Source organism: Camelus bactrianus, chromosome 1, assembly GCF_048773025.1.
Source record: "Camelus bactrianus isolate YW-2024 breed Bactrian camel chromosome 1, ASM4877302v1, whole genome shotgun sequence".
Lineage (NCBI taxonomy): Eukaryota > Metazoa > Chordata > Mammalia > Artiodactyla > Camelidae > Camelus > Camelus bactrianus.
Window position 1 is genome coordinate 76,283,956 of NC_133539.1, and position 15,060 is coordinate 76,299,015.

The 15,060-nt window shown below is 39.6% G+C and overlaps 1 long non-coding RNA gene across 2 annotated transcripts in view; it reads right to left on the reverse strand.

The window, feature by feature from the left end:
* LOC141577953 (uncharacterized) overlaps positions 1–15,060 on the reverse strand; it is a 370,166-nt gene that overhangs the window by 259,050 nt on the left and 96,056 nt on the right. The window contains exon 1 of one of the 2 annotated variants that reach the window (XR_012507639.1): positions 9,659–9,718. The exons of the other annotated variant lie outside the window; for it this stretch is intronic. This is a non-coding gene — a long non-coding RNA (uncharacterized LOC141577953). Of the gene's footprint in view, positions 1–9,658; positions 9,719–15,060 lie in introns of those variants that run through there. 2 annotated transcript variants of the gene reach the window in all.

Sequence of the window (15,060 nt, forward strand, 5' to 3'; positions counted from 1 at the left end):
AAGATGTTGTGGAAATGTTTAATCCTCATTTTATTTTTCCTGAATGATCTACATTCTTTCAACATAATACCAATTATATTTGCATTAAACTAGCACACTCAAAGGGTTTGTTGCCTGATTTTTTGACTTACCATTGTTATCTGGAATTACTTAGAAATAAACAGAAAACCACAAATGGAGAAAATGCCAGTCTAACCAAAAGGACCTCTTGTCAGTTCCAAGAACGTTAACAAATATTTCCTAAGCAAGACTGGCCTCAGACTCTTTTTCAACCAGCAGACCATGCAGGGGTTATTAGGGATTCCTAAAGCCATCCAGTTTTGTTCTCCAATAGGCTACACTTTTGCCAAACCCCACCTTCTAAGGCTCAAATACTGCAATTCAATTCTGTCATCATTTTTACCTTAAGTGTGTTCACGAGGTCACTGATAACACAAAGTGAGTGGACTCCAAATGTCTCTCAAAACCAAAGCAGAGAGGGTGAGGGAAAAGCTTAAGGTAGGAATCCTATCTCAAGACTTTCCACGGACCTTTCTGTATGTAAAGAAATATTACTGAAATGTGAAGCCACCCATGAAATTTTAGAGCATTTGAAAACATTATTGTGTCATAAATCTGTGGCGAATTTATCTCAGAATTCTAGTACATTTTAAATATTTTTAATATCTCAATACTTAAAGGAGAAATTTTTCTAAGAATTAGCTGTATTTCATGAATTTTACCAACCTCAGAGCAAATGAAACCAAACCATTACCCGTTTTCAGCTTACTCTTTATCTATGGCTTAACAATTGACTTTTATACATAAAACCATAGACAATATATTTTTAAGCCAATGTCAAAGTCAAATATTATGTTTCTTTTTCCCACATTTTTATTTCTGTATTCAGAAATACACACACAAGGTCACTATGTGACCTCGGGGAAATGATCTACAGTCTCTAGCCTCAGTTATAAATCAGGTTGAATTGTATGACCTTTTATAAATTAGGTTGAATTGTATAAATTTATAAATTAGGTTGAATTGTATGACCTTTGACTTAGGAAATAACATCATAACAATTATACTCTACCCAAAAATATGTGAATTGTGTTCCACACAGCAGTGGTAGAAGTCCACAATGTACAGAATATTTATATAGAAATGTTACTGTTCTCCTTGAATTCTCTCTCTCTCATACACACACACACACACACACACACACACACACACACACACACACACACACACACACACTCTTCTTAAAGGCCTCAGGGTTAGTCATTCTTCCTTCTGCTTCCAATACTCATTTCACTGCCCTTAAGCACCACACCTAGAGGATCACAGAGTGGAGAAAACATAGATGCCTCAAATAAATACTCCTTATAAAATATATGTTTCCTTTGTAGGTCAGAGATTTCCATGTACATGATCTGAGAAGTCATGTCCCCTCTTTTTTTCTTTTTAGTGAGTTGGATTTGATAAAATGATTGCTGATGTCTTCTCTGGGTTTATTTTTTAAGATTTCCATAATTGTAGCAATATATAATATGTAAGTTCATTATTCTGAAGTGAATACCCACAATGAGAAAATAAGATCTTGAAACTACTTGCTTAATTTCATTATTCTTACCATCTTTGACCATTGCGACAAACGCTCTTGATTTTAATAACCAAGCTGCACTATGTTCCTCATAAAATGAAGTCTGAGATAAACACTGCCCAAAGAATGCAGGTTCCATCTCACTAATAAGCTTGGTCTTGGCTGTAGGCTTTTTGGAAATGATTAAATAGTACAAATGTAATCCACATGTAAGAGTGCATGAAATGGTTGAATTGTAAAACATCTCTGAAATGAGAGTGAAAACTTTTTAGCTCAAGATTAAGAGCCAATGTGGGTTTGGGGAGGGTCTGGGGTGAAAGCATGGGGAATAACAGAGGTACTGAGGGACAGGAAAGAACCCGAGGAAAGGATTTCTGAGCAGTGGGGGATATTCTTCCAGGATCTCTTAAACCTGGATTCTTTTTTCTTGGTATCTTTTAAGCCAGGAACATTTCTAACATCACTCCAACCTTAGGTGCAGCAGATATTTTCAAAGAGGCTTTTTTCCTGGAAAAAAATATCAGCAGAGATCATTCACAGTGGAGGAGAGCTGCAGCTGCATCATTATACAGATTTGCAAAATGACAAATGAAGGAGAAGAGTTAAAGCAACAGAGAGACAGTCGGTGGCACCCCACAACTTAGGCAAGAATGCTTTGCATTTCCAAGACTTAAGGGTAACAAATGCAAATCAGAAGTGTGAGAACGCTATTCTATCCAGACTTATGTTCTGGATTAAGGATGTGTGCAGGGTGGGGCATGAAAAGCAGATCTGACCACAGAACCAACAGGATGAAAGAGAAACAAAACATAAATAGATCAGCTACCTTCACTGACTTTCTTAAGAAGACAAGCAGTATGTGAGAAATGCAAAGGCCTGGAGGGCAGACTGCCTTTCTTCCAGGCTCCTCTGTTTCGCTACCAGGTGGCCTTAGTCAGGCTAAACTCTCAGAGCCTATTTTCTCATCCGAGCAAATAAAATAACATCTGACCCTTATCCTCACAGTGTGTTTTGGTGAGAACAGTGCACACACCAAGAAGTGTGAACTGACCATCAAACAGGTAAATTCTTTGCTCCAGCAATATAAACCCTGCCTCTTAAAGCAGTGCTCTACGGATGTAGTGAGCAGGTGTCCATCTTCCTCCCTATAAAAATGTTCCATTTCTTTGAAGAAAGTTATTAAATAATCTCTCAGAATTCAGGCATCCTTAGGAAAAAAAATAGTAAGAGTTTTCACAAATACAAACTCTGTTAGTCCTCCTCCCTTCCCCCAAAGATTCAATTAACAAGAGGGAAAAGGTGGTGTGTTTTTAACAAGCTCTTCACGCTGAATTGCTTAGAGATGTACATTAGGCCTCCTTTTAGTAATAGGAAAAAATTATCTCGTCATGACTCGACTCTCTTTCCCACCTCTAGAGGAGGACTGCAATCAATCAGCTGGACAGCAAGATTGATTTTCTAATTAAGCCAGCATTTGTATCTGCTCGCAGAGCCACAGAAGGCTTCCCTACTGTATCTTCCCAACACATTCCTATTTGTATTTATTTACCCTCACATTTAAAGCACTTTCAAAGTTGGGAGGAAGAGGTTAGACAGCCACTCTTGCCACGCAAATATCTAGTAGGATCCATGGCTGCTTCGGGGAAGAATTGCATCAAGTTACTGAGCAAAAGAGAAAAATTGTTGAAAGGAGTCCCCTTGGACTCAGTCAGTTTGGCTCACATGTGGATGAAATTTGCCACCATGGCCCTGTCCCCCACCCCCACCGTGGATGCAGCTGGACCAGCCAAACACAGATGGCTGGAGGAGGCAGGCTTTTAGCATTTCTAAAAGCTCCATTTCAAGCACTGCTTGCCAAGAAGGTATAGCAGGCTTTTTTCTGTGGGTCTCTGTGATGAGATGTGCTCCTGATTTAATTTACTTAGGGGAAGAATATGAAACCCTGAACAGCTCAGCCGGATTCAGTGTCCTCAGGGACTCTGCCGGAGGAGAAAACTTACTTTAGCAATTCTGGATCCAATGTGCTGGTGCCTTGTTGCTCATGACCTTCCCTCAGTGAGAGACACCAGGGAATAAAGCTGAAATCAGTAAGAAAAGCTTGCATCTTTTTTAGTTCATTCTTGGTACATCTATTACTTAATACTTTACTTAAAAGCTCAATCTTTCACTAATTAAAATTGCTAATTTTGATTTGGGGAGCATTTTGACCTGAACTAGGATGAAATTTACTTATGTTCAATGTTGTATGTGAAACAAAGAAAGAAAGAAAGAGAAAAGAGATGAGGAGGGTGGTTGAGGCAAAGTGACTAGAAGGTAGCTGTGTGTGATGGGCTTATTTAAGAAACAATTTGTTTCAAAGACCTTAAAAAATAGTCTTTCAAGTAGCATCATTCATTTTCATTAAGTAGCTTCTGGTCTTTGGTGGCACCACTCCAGTCACTCACTAACCCCCTGGGCTGCACAAACACAACAGGCTCCTAACTGAACCCATCATCTTGCCCTGAAACCACGTCCCCTTTCTGATCTCCCTATTCCTGTGTATGGTGCCTCCATGCTCCTAACCATCAGGTTCAAAACCTGGGGGTCACTGTCAACTTAAGTTTTCCCTTGACCCTCACATTGAACTTGTGGCCTTACCCAGTGAAGGAGACTCTAGGCTGTATCCAACAAATTCATTATCATCCCTTCTTTGAATTATTCAGCAGCCTCCTAACTCTCCCCTCCCGCCACCTCCCAATCCAGACTCTCCTGTGTGCTGCTGTCCATTTCACTGCCGAAGTAATATTCTAATTCTCTCCAAAGAGTATCTCAGAGTCTGTCACCCATGCTCAAAGACCTTCACTGTCTTACCACTGAATCCTACTTAGGCAATACTTCACAGATCAGCAGATCTTTCTGGATTTTCTCATATGACTCCAAGGTTGAGGGGTTTGCCTAGGAGGCTGGTACCACCGCCACGGCATTTGGAAATAGTGTCAGAGTTGTGTTGGTTTGCCTCAGTGACTGGAGGTCACAATGTCATTTACTGAGCAGGATATTTAACAGCCCAGGCACCACACACTCACAGAAGCAGTGACTTCCGTGAAACAGTACTATTTCCCTGTTGAGTAACACTACAACAAGTCTAGACAAATTTAACACCACTCTTTGTCCAGACATGTATCCCCTTGGTTATGGCCCTACCCGTCTTCAAATCAGTCCCACACACACCTCCTCCAAGCAAACTGCCCCGATCACCACCACCCTGCCCACAACACACACACACACACACACACACACACACACACCGAACTTCATCTTTCACTTTCCTGAATCTCACTTAGGTAATTCATCCCAGTCTGCCCTTTACAAATAAATTGGCCTTACATTCGATCATAAATTCCTTGAGAGACAGTACTTGTATTATTCATTTTTATATCTCTGACACAAGTCACACAATGCTTTGTATACAATAAGTACACAATATGCAGTTATTATTTTGATCTGGGATGAGGATCTGTACTGGCAATGGAAGCCAGAGGCCCAGGGAGTCAGGCAGGGCCCGAAGGACTAAATGGATAGCAAAGGCAAGAGCAAACCATATTCTTAGAAAGAAGACCAACCAGACAGAGAGAGACTGTATCCCAGGCAAGCAGTCTGAGAATCAAAGGCTTCGGTCCAAAGGAGAGGGGAAACAGGAAGAGCTCAAGGCTTCCGCAGTCAGGCAGAAAGAAGGGCAAACAAGATGTCAATGAACAACTCAGAGAGGCATCAGGAAACAAAAGGACAATTCAGAATAAAAAATTAACTCGTTAAGTGGTTAAGACCCTGGGTGGGCGGTGGTCTGGGCAGGTGGTACCGGGGACTCACAGTGGAGCAGCTGCATGGCAATGAGTCTGAGACAGAGCTGAACCCATGCTTTGCCCCAGGCTCTGACTCCTGTGCGGCTCCTCTGAGGGTGGGTGTCAATCCTAATTCCATTAGTATGAGGCCTGAGGGAGGAGACAGGCCACTGGGAACATGTGGCCCGTGTATTCCCAAGAAGCAGCACAAGCTTTTAGAAGACAAAACCAGGGCTAGGAACATTAACTGTCCAGCTGTCTGAAGGTGAGAGAGAGAGAAAGGCGCTGTTTCAGAAGCACACTCCACTAGGGTAAGCTGGACACAAGATCGACAGTTGGGAAGAAAAGTGACTTAAGGAGGAGAAACAAGTCTTGAAGATGAACTTTGCAGAAGGACTGGGAGGGGAAGAAATGTTGAAAAGAGGATACCATAATAAAAGTAACTGTGCTGTGCGCTAGGATTGAAACCACAAAAATAGAGTAAGAGGAAACTGAGAGAATGTGCTAGACAGAGGATTTCAAAGGCAAAGGCAGTGATATCTCCAAACGCAGCTTTGGAGTAGAGAGAACAGTCATGTAGTCAGAGAAAGATTAAGGAGAGTACAGAGAGAGAGCCCTTGACTGCAAAGATCACACTCATGGGGTACAACTCATAAACTGGAAGAAAGAGTTGGAATGAGAGTTATAAGAGACTGAAATTAAATGGGAAGTCCATCTATTTTGGAAAAGTAAAAAACCATTAACTATGGCAAGAATAACCAAGAAAATTTATCAGTGACTCTTCATTGGAGGCGTATTTTGTGTAAAGAACCTCATTAGAGGAGGTGATAATTTGAAATACGCCTCAAAGGATAGGAAGGATTTCAGTAGGTAAAGAGGAAAGAACTGAGCATTCCTGGAAAATGCAGACACCATGAACAGCAGCCCAAAACTTGGAAAGTCTATTCCAGGAATATAGGGAAGATAAGTCTATCGGACAGAAAAAGGATGGAGGAGAGAGGAAAGAAACAGGAACTGTTGATTTGGAAAATTTAATCATCTATCCAGCAGTGAACTATTAAATGTCATGGAAAGGAAGGCACAGATGTCATGAGGAGATTGAGAAAATGTATTCACTAATATATGAAAAAGTTACTTGGTTCTGTAGAGAAAAATGACATCCAGTTTATGTTTTAAAAAATCACCACTTCTCCCCTTCCCTCTCATATCACCTATATTCATAGGATAATTTTCGCTTTAAAATCTTGGGAAGGGGAAGGAAGAATTCTGTGAGCTTGTTGGACTTGAGCTACTGCCATCCTCAGTGCCTCCCTTTATCTTTGAGAGTCTTAGTTGCAATCACAAAGGGATGGTGACAGTTAATTAGGGGAAAAGTTAATTAGAATCTAGATCTCCTAAAATTTCTCCCTACCTTCAGCAATTCCTCAAGTTCCTAAAAGTGCTGCTTAGAGGAAAAGATTTGCACTGAGGCAGAACTTTTTGGCTGTGAAAGTAGTTCCAAGACAATTACACAGGGAAGGATGTGACTTGTAAGTACAGGACACTTGGTATTTTCGTTTACAATGGTTCACCATTTGGGGGCGACTCTAGATGTTAGGGACAGAAGGTCCACCCACAGAGCTGTCTCAAACTGACTATTTATCTGCCTCAGTGAAAGAGACGCAAAACTGGGTAAGAGAACAGGGCTGAGTAAATCTGCCTTCTTCACACAAGGACCAATGTCAGTAGCCAACTACACCATTAATTTAACCCACAGCTCTTTTTAACCCAAGGTTCTATTCAAAGAATACTTTTCTAGGAGCAAACTGACATTTGGTACACAAAGGCAAATGAGCTGAATGATATTAAAGACCACTTGTCTGTTTGTTTGTTTTAGTTTTCTTTCTAAGTATGTGTACAATCCCCTAAAGGGCTCATTCTTTTGCATTTGGACGATAAATGCTACCACTTACAAAAGAATAGAAGATTCAAGCCCAGGCATCCATTCTGTCACATCCTGGAGCCAAAATTCATATCAGGGAAAGGTAGAAGGAAAAAGAATTGCTACAGAATAAGCACATATTGTAGGTGGCGGAGAATCCGGTTAATATGGATCTTTCAGGAAATAAAATAAAATGAGAGTAACTTCTGGAATCAGACAAAACTTGGGTCTAACCTTCACTTCCAATTTACAGTTGGAAGTCTCTGAAGTGCAGTTTCCTCATCTCTAAAATGAGAGTGTTCCTACCTGCCTCTTATGGTCATTGTGAGGACAAAAAAAGACTATGTATGGAAAGCTCAGCCCAGTGCTTTGCACGCAAATTGTGCCGTCAGGGACTTAGAAGGCTCTTCGCTAAACAAGGTTAATGTTGGGGTGTAACAGGTAGAAATAATAGTTGTTGCCATGAAACCAGCTGCCACATAGCCAAACTTTTTGCCTGTCTCTCCCTTCTGTGATTTTTTTTGTTCTGGCACCCAGCAAAATGAATCACTGTACACGAGATGAGTGCAAATCCAGCATCTATTATTGGTATCTTTCTTAATATTTTCAACACCATCAAAAAAGTGGACTGACCAGCCAACTGGAGACCGTTCAACACTAAATAAACATTTGGAACAGGGCCATGCCTTTTGCAAAATTACAATCTGCTTAAAATAGATGGCCTCGGAGGTCAATTTCAAATATACTCCGCTGGATGTCCACATTTGTTTACTTCTATCCAAAGGCAGTTTGGGGGCAAGCAACTCAAGACAGCTGCTTTTGGCATTAGGCTTGAACAAGATGTGCTGCACCACTGCTTCTATTTTAAAAAGGCCTCCATTTACCATTGTCAGAGAAGGCAAGGGCCACCAAATGAGAGTGCAAGTCTTACAAATGGCATTTAGGGAGGGAAGTGGAAATGAGGGTAAGAAGAGGCCCTGCTCACATTTCTGATCTGATCTTTGGGGTGCTCCTACTCCTGGCAAAAAGATGTCTTGGTTTTCATTTAGATAGAGAACTAATAAACAGACAGATAGATAGATAGATAGATAGACAGACAGACAGACAGACGACAGACAGACTGACCGACCGACCTAAAAACTTTTTGAAAAGCTAAGCATGTCTTGAATAGTTTTCACAAAGCACTATTTAGGTCAAATAAATCAGGAAAATATAGACTAAATATTTCCTTTTAATAAAGGCACATATTGAAAATTAGATGTGTTTACGGCAAAACTTTCTTGGGTTTCCAAACAATAAAACACTTAAAAATTATTTTTAGATGTTAGGTATCCCTCCCTCTTCATCTAAAATAATAATAATAGTATCAGATACACTTCTTTCAGCAGAAAAAAAATTTTTAGTTGCCAGAAACAGAATTTCCAGACATTGAAGAGTCTAGTAAATCTGACTATTGAAAACACTTTTAAGGCAATCATTAACATCAACTACTGTGTAAACTAGTTCTCGAGTTTTCCATTGATCCATCTTAAAATGAGGAAGAAAAGATCTGGCTCTAGCATGTAAGAATTTCCATTTTCTTAGTACTTTCAGAATTTTTTATTTGAAGAAAAATACTAATTCTTCCAAGAAAGACTCCCTTGACCACTTCAGCCTGCACTGATTTTCTGCTTTACTGCATTTTTATAGAATATATAGTCAGTCCACTACATTCAGAAGCTAATTATCCATAGCTTGTGTTTTTGCTCAATTATTTCACATGTATTTGTTTGCCCAACTAAATGGTAAGCATTTTGAGAACAGTGATCAGACATTCTATTTATTCCGTACCTACTGGGCACCTGTTCAGTGCTGAGTACACAGAAAACTTCTAGTAAGTATTTATGAAATGAAAAAAAAAATTATGATTGCCAAAATTTGAAGTGGGGAATTCTGTGTTACTTCAATTAGTGTCATTCAACATGCAGGTATACTAAAATCACCTGGCTGCATTTTAGAATTACCTGCAGAGTTTTTAAAACATTCTTCTGCTGGAAAATAGATGCTAGCTTAAACAGAAGGGAAAGAGTCATACCTTTGCCATCAAGGAGGTTACAAATCTAGAGCCAAAGGCAGATATCGCAGATAAAGAGTAAATAAATATGATTAATAAATACTTTAGATAGACAGGTTATGCCTTATTCAATCATTTTGTAGCTTCTTCGGTCACCATTTAATTTCTGAGGCTGTACTATGGCGCTCTTGATTGCAGCGGCATACTCCCCATGCTTTCTCCAATAACCTACTTCCCAACCATTCTCTAAGGTAGTTATTTTTACAGACAGCTAAACTCACCTGTTCTGTGCTTGATGATGATTCTTTTTGCTTACAGAAGAGAGTTCCACTTGCAAGTTCTAAGGGAAAATAATATGTGAGACACAGCTTCATTTACCATGATGAATACAATATATTATTACTATATATTCTGGCAAAGATAAAATAAAAAGGATCAGATTTATCTTTCTACTTAAAGTTCTGGAAAGACCAGCTCCCAAGATGTTGGACATCAAGCAAAGGAGAGTGATCCCTGAGACCTGGGAAGCAAAGAAGATGGGAACTGAGTGTCCCAAATTACCCTCTCGAGAAAGATTACACACCTTGGTGCAGGAAGGGAGAACCCGGGCGGAGCAGGGCAGACTATCTGAGTTGAGGGAAAAGGGGGTAGTTCAGAGAAGCCAGAGTGCCACAGTTCAGAGTACTGGGGAGGGAGAAAGAGAGAGCTACACAGAGAGAAAAATTCCAAGACTCACAGAGAATGGATCCCCCTCAATTGTTCAGACAAGTACTGGTGAGCAAATGAGAGTGAGGAAACTACCCAAAGGAGCCCAGGGAACAGTGCCTGGAATTCACACAGGGCCAGGAATAGTGCCTGCTCCTCACAGCCAAAGTGGGGAGCCTCATAAATCATGGCTGATGGATGGGAGCAGGGGTGGGCAAACAGCTCCTAGGCCAAATCTAGCCTGCCACCTATTTTTGTAAATAAACTTTCTTGGAACACAACCACATGTATTTCTTTATGTATTTTCTATGTCTGCTTTCGTGCTATAGTGACAGTGTTGAGTAGTCGGGACTGAAACGAAATGTCCCACAAAACCTAAAACATTTACCATCTGGCCCTTTACAGAAACGTTTGCTGACGGACCCCTAGGTTAAAGTGCTAACAAGGGCCTTGTCTCAGCCGTGGGAAATACTAACTCCAGACGAAACGCTGTTCTGATTCCACCGAATAAAGCTTGCTTTTAAAAGCAAGATGCAAAAAAAATCACATTGTTTCCAAGTAACCTAACTACGTTCCAGAAGAAAGCTCAAGAATATCGACAGAAATACAAGTCCCCAGCACCCAACAAGGTAAATTTACAATGTCTGGCATCTAATCAAAAGTTACCTGGCACACAAAGAGAGAAAATACAATCCACTACTAGGAGGGAAAAAAAATCAATCAGTTAAAACTGACCCAGAAATGACACATGATAAAATTAATAGACTAGGACATTAAAACAGTTATGATGACTATATTCCACATGTGTGTGCTTGAGGAAAAATTGAACATACTGAATAAAAGATGAAAGATAGAAGAAGAAAAAGGCTTGAATCAAATTGTTGACAATTTAAAACAAATTAATAACAATAAGTTGATGGTTTTAACATATTTAAAAGTAAACTGTATGATACCAGGGTAACATGATGAAGGGTAAGATGGGGTATAAACAGAATTATCTTGTTGTAAGGTTTTTACATTGCTTGTGAGGTAGTTTAATATGATCTGAAGGTAGACTGTGATAACATAAATATATGTTGTAATCTCTAGAGAAACTACTTAAGCCCATCAAATAAATCCTTCATTCATTTTTTTTCATTTCTAACATTTCTATTTGTTTTTGTGGTTGTTGTAACCATTTCTCTGCTAACATTCCCCATCTGTATTCATGTTTCTTGTCCACCTTTTCCATTAATACTTTAATATACGTACATGTTTTTTTTAAAGACTATTTTTCAGAGCAGTTTTAGGTTCACAGCAAAACTGAGGGGAAGGTACAGAGATTTCCAATTTACTGCTCTGCCCTCACCCATGTACAGCCTCCCTTGTTACCAACACCCTCATTAGAGTGGTATGTTTGTTGTAACTGATGACCCTACGTTGACACATCATAACCACCCTAAGTCCACAGTTGACATAACAGTTGTAATGTGTTGGATATTCTATGGATTTGGACTAGTGGATAACAGCATATACCCATTATTAAGTATCGTACAAGGTATTTTCACTGCCCTAAAAATCCTGTGTTCCACCCAACTATTCCTCTCACCCTGAACCCGGGGCAATCACTGATCTTTTCACTGTCTCCGTAGTTTTGCCTTTTCTAGAATGTCATAGTTAGAATCACACAGTGTGTATGTAGCCTTTTCAAATTGGCTTCTTTCACTTAGCAACATGCATCTGAGACTCCCCCATGTCTTTTTATGGCTTAATAACTCATTTCTCTTTAGCACTAAATAATATTCCATTGTCTGTATTACCACAGTTTATTTGTCAATCCCCTACTGAAGGATACCTTGGTTGCTTACAAGTTTTGGAATAAAGTTCCTGTAGTTACATGCAGGTTTCTGTGTGGACATGTTTTCAGTCCCTTTGGATACAATTGCTGGATCTATGGTAAGAATATATTAGTTTTGTGAGAAACCACCAAAGTGTCTTCCAAAGAGGCTGTACCATTTTGCATTCCTACAAGCAACGAATGAAAGTTCCTGTTGTTCCACGTCCTTGCCAGCACTTGGTGTTGTCAGTGTTCAGGATTTGGGACATTCTAATAGGTACGATGTGGTATCTCAGTTTTTAATTTGCATTTCCCTGGTGACATATGATGTGGAGCATCTTTTCAGATGCTTATTTTCCATTGGTGTTTTGTTTGGTGAGGTGTTTATTTAGGTCTTTGCCCCATTTTTTAAAACTGAGTTGTTTTCTTGTTAAGTTTTAAGAGTTCTTTGTATATTTTCGATATCAGTCCTTATCAGATGTGCCTTTTGCAAATAGTTTCTCTCAGTCTATGACTTGTCTCATTTTCTTCACACTGTCTTTCACAGGATAAAGTTTTTAATTTTAATGACGTCCAGCATATCAACTTTTTCATTTTATGGCTTGTGTGTTTGGTATTGTGCCTAAAACGGCATCACAATACCCAAGGTAATCTAGGTTTTCTCCTAACTTCTCTTCCAGGTGTATAGTTTTCCATTTTCCATTTAGATCTATAATTCATTTTGAGTTAATTATTGTGAAGGATGTAGGGTCTATGACTAGATTCATTTTTTTTTTGCACATAACGTCCAGTTATTCCAGCACCATTTGTTGAAAAAATTATCTTTGTTTCTACATGGTTATTATAAAGTCCTTTTTGTGAGACCTGTAGTATCTGGGACATGTAGATTTGCTTCTACTAACTTTCATCTCTTGCTTATGATTAATATTTTCCAGTTACTTTGCATGCCTTGTAATTTTTAAATTAAATTCTAGATATTAAACATAAAAGAAGTAAATAATATTTGTACCCTATTTCTCCCCAGAAGGGAAGCCTCTCTTCTCCTGCTGAGCCACTAGTAAATAGTCTGTACTCACTCAGTCTCTGAGTTGGGTCTTATCTTTACAGTTATATTCATCTCACCATTGGCTTTGTATGTTTTGAGGGTAGGACAGGGGCTTTTCTCTCAGTTGGACTTGAAATCTGAAAACCTGTGAGGCTCTGGAGATCTCTTTGATCTACGGTCCGTTCTCTGGCATTATGTTGCTGGGGAATTTGATTTGCTCTTCAGTCCCACCTCCAGCTTTCTGTATCTGGGAGATCTCTCTCTGCCCTGCTGCCCTAACCCCAACCTTCAGCAGACTTTCACCTTACACTTGGGTCAGGACACCTGTGCTCAGAGATAGCCCTTTCTCCTTTCCTTCTCCGTCCCCAGGCTCTGTAGCCTACCCCCTGTAGTTAGGGCAAGCTCACAGGAGACAGTCGATGGGTAGACACAGACTTGCTCTACGCCTGGAGTCCTCAGGATCCCAGTCCATTATGCCACCCCAAATGCAACTGTTACAAGTTCATTAAAAGTTTGCCTGGTTTTTCCTTACCCCAATCTGTGTCGGATCCATTTCACCTCCCACTCCTCCACCAGAATCAAGGCATCTCTGGTCATTTCTCTCTATTCTCCCAGAAAGAACTTGTGTTTCCTGGAATTTGACTCATTTAGGTTTCTTTGAATTGCTCATGTCCCTAGTGGGTCAAAAACAAATCTATGATTTTGTAGATGATCCAACTTATTCTCATTGTGAAGACAAGAGCAACAGCCTCCTGGGACTTCCTCCAGCTTAACTGTAAGCAGATTCTGTAAGGAGCTCAGTTTTAAATGAACAACACTATTTGGCCATTTTTGTAATAAAAATATAGGTGGTAGGAGCAAAACACAAAGGGCATTTGTATTAATTCACTTTAAATTAGTAAAAAAATATATATATATAAGACCTTAAACCAAGGACTCATGAGACTTGAAACCAAACTACTTTAATGAATCATTTGATAAATTATTTGCATAATTTGCAAAATAATTGATAGATTAAAATTAATACATTATTTGCATAAGTCCAACATTTTATCTGTGCAGGTGAATTTGCCACAAACAAATAAAATTAGAGTTGGTGAGACCTTACAAATCATGAAATCACACATAGACTAGAGAACTCTAGGTATCTATGAAACTCTATTTAGAGTTGCCACAGGATATGGGTAGAAGTCCAGTCCACTCTGGGACCCTTTCTCCAAACATAAATTTTGCTTTGATCAGTTTTCTATATTGAGTTCTGAGTTAAATAACAATTGAAATAGAGGTTCTTATCTTTTTGAAACTGTGAAAAGTGCAACCAGTCCATCTCCCGTACATACATGTCCAAAAATGCACACACACATACACAGATATTTATACATTTTCTTGTTAAGGGAACTGAGGTCCAGAGGTGTACAGGGATTCCTCTAAAGTTACACAGCTAGCTGACAGCAGAAATAGCAGCAGAACCCCTCCAAATCCAGTCCATTTTCTTTTCCACGTGTTCCTTCTCCCCCCTAATTAACCTGCCTCTGCTAGACTACTGTCAGTCTCCACCACCACGGTCGATGCAGGGTGGAAGCATGGATAAGCAGGCTTACTCGGACTGACTCCTAGGGCTTTGGAGACTCCTGTGTGACATCAGCTGGACCCAGGTGAAATGGTAATCACCAGTGTATAAATGATTTGGACACTGTAATTTCCCCATGTGATTTAGTTTGCTTTCTTCCGTTGATTTATTTAAAATGTGCTCTGCTACATCTCCCAACCTTGCTACACTTTGAGCACCAATAAACGTCAAACAGATTAGACAGGCCCATTATTCAATGGGCACATTTCTAAAAATGGTACAAAGGTGAAATCCCAGCAGTTTGAGATGATTGGAGTGTTTACAGGATGTTAGGAAAACATCTGCTTCAAAGATTCAGAGTTTCGAGAGTTGATGTAATGTTTTATTAGGAGCTCACACCACACCACTAGTCACTGTACAGAAAATATTAAGCTGTTATAGAGTGAATGAGTTTTGAGTACCTATTATATAGAATGGACTGTACAGATATTGGCCCTCTAATAGCCACTTAGAGTGAATACATTTTGCTCTTATCAAAAGAGAAGAG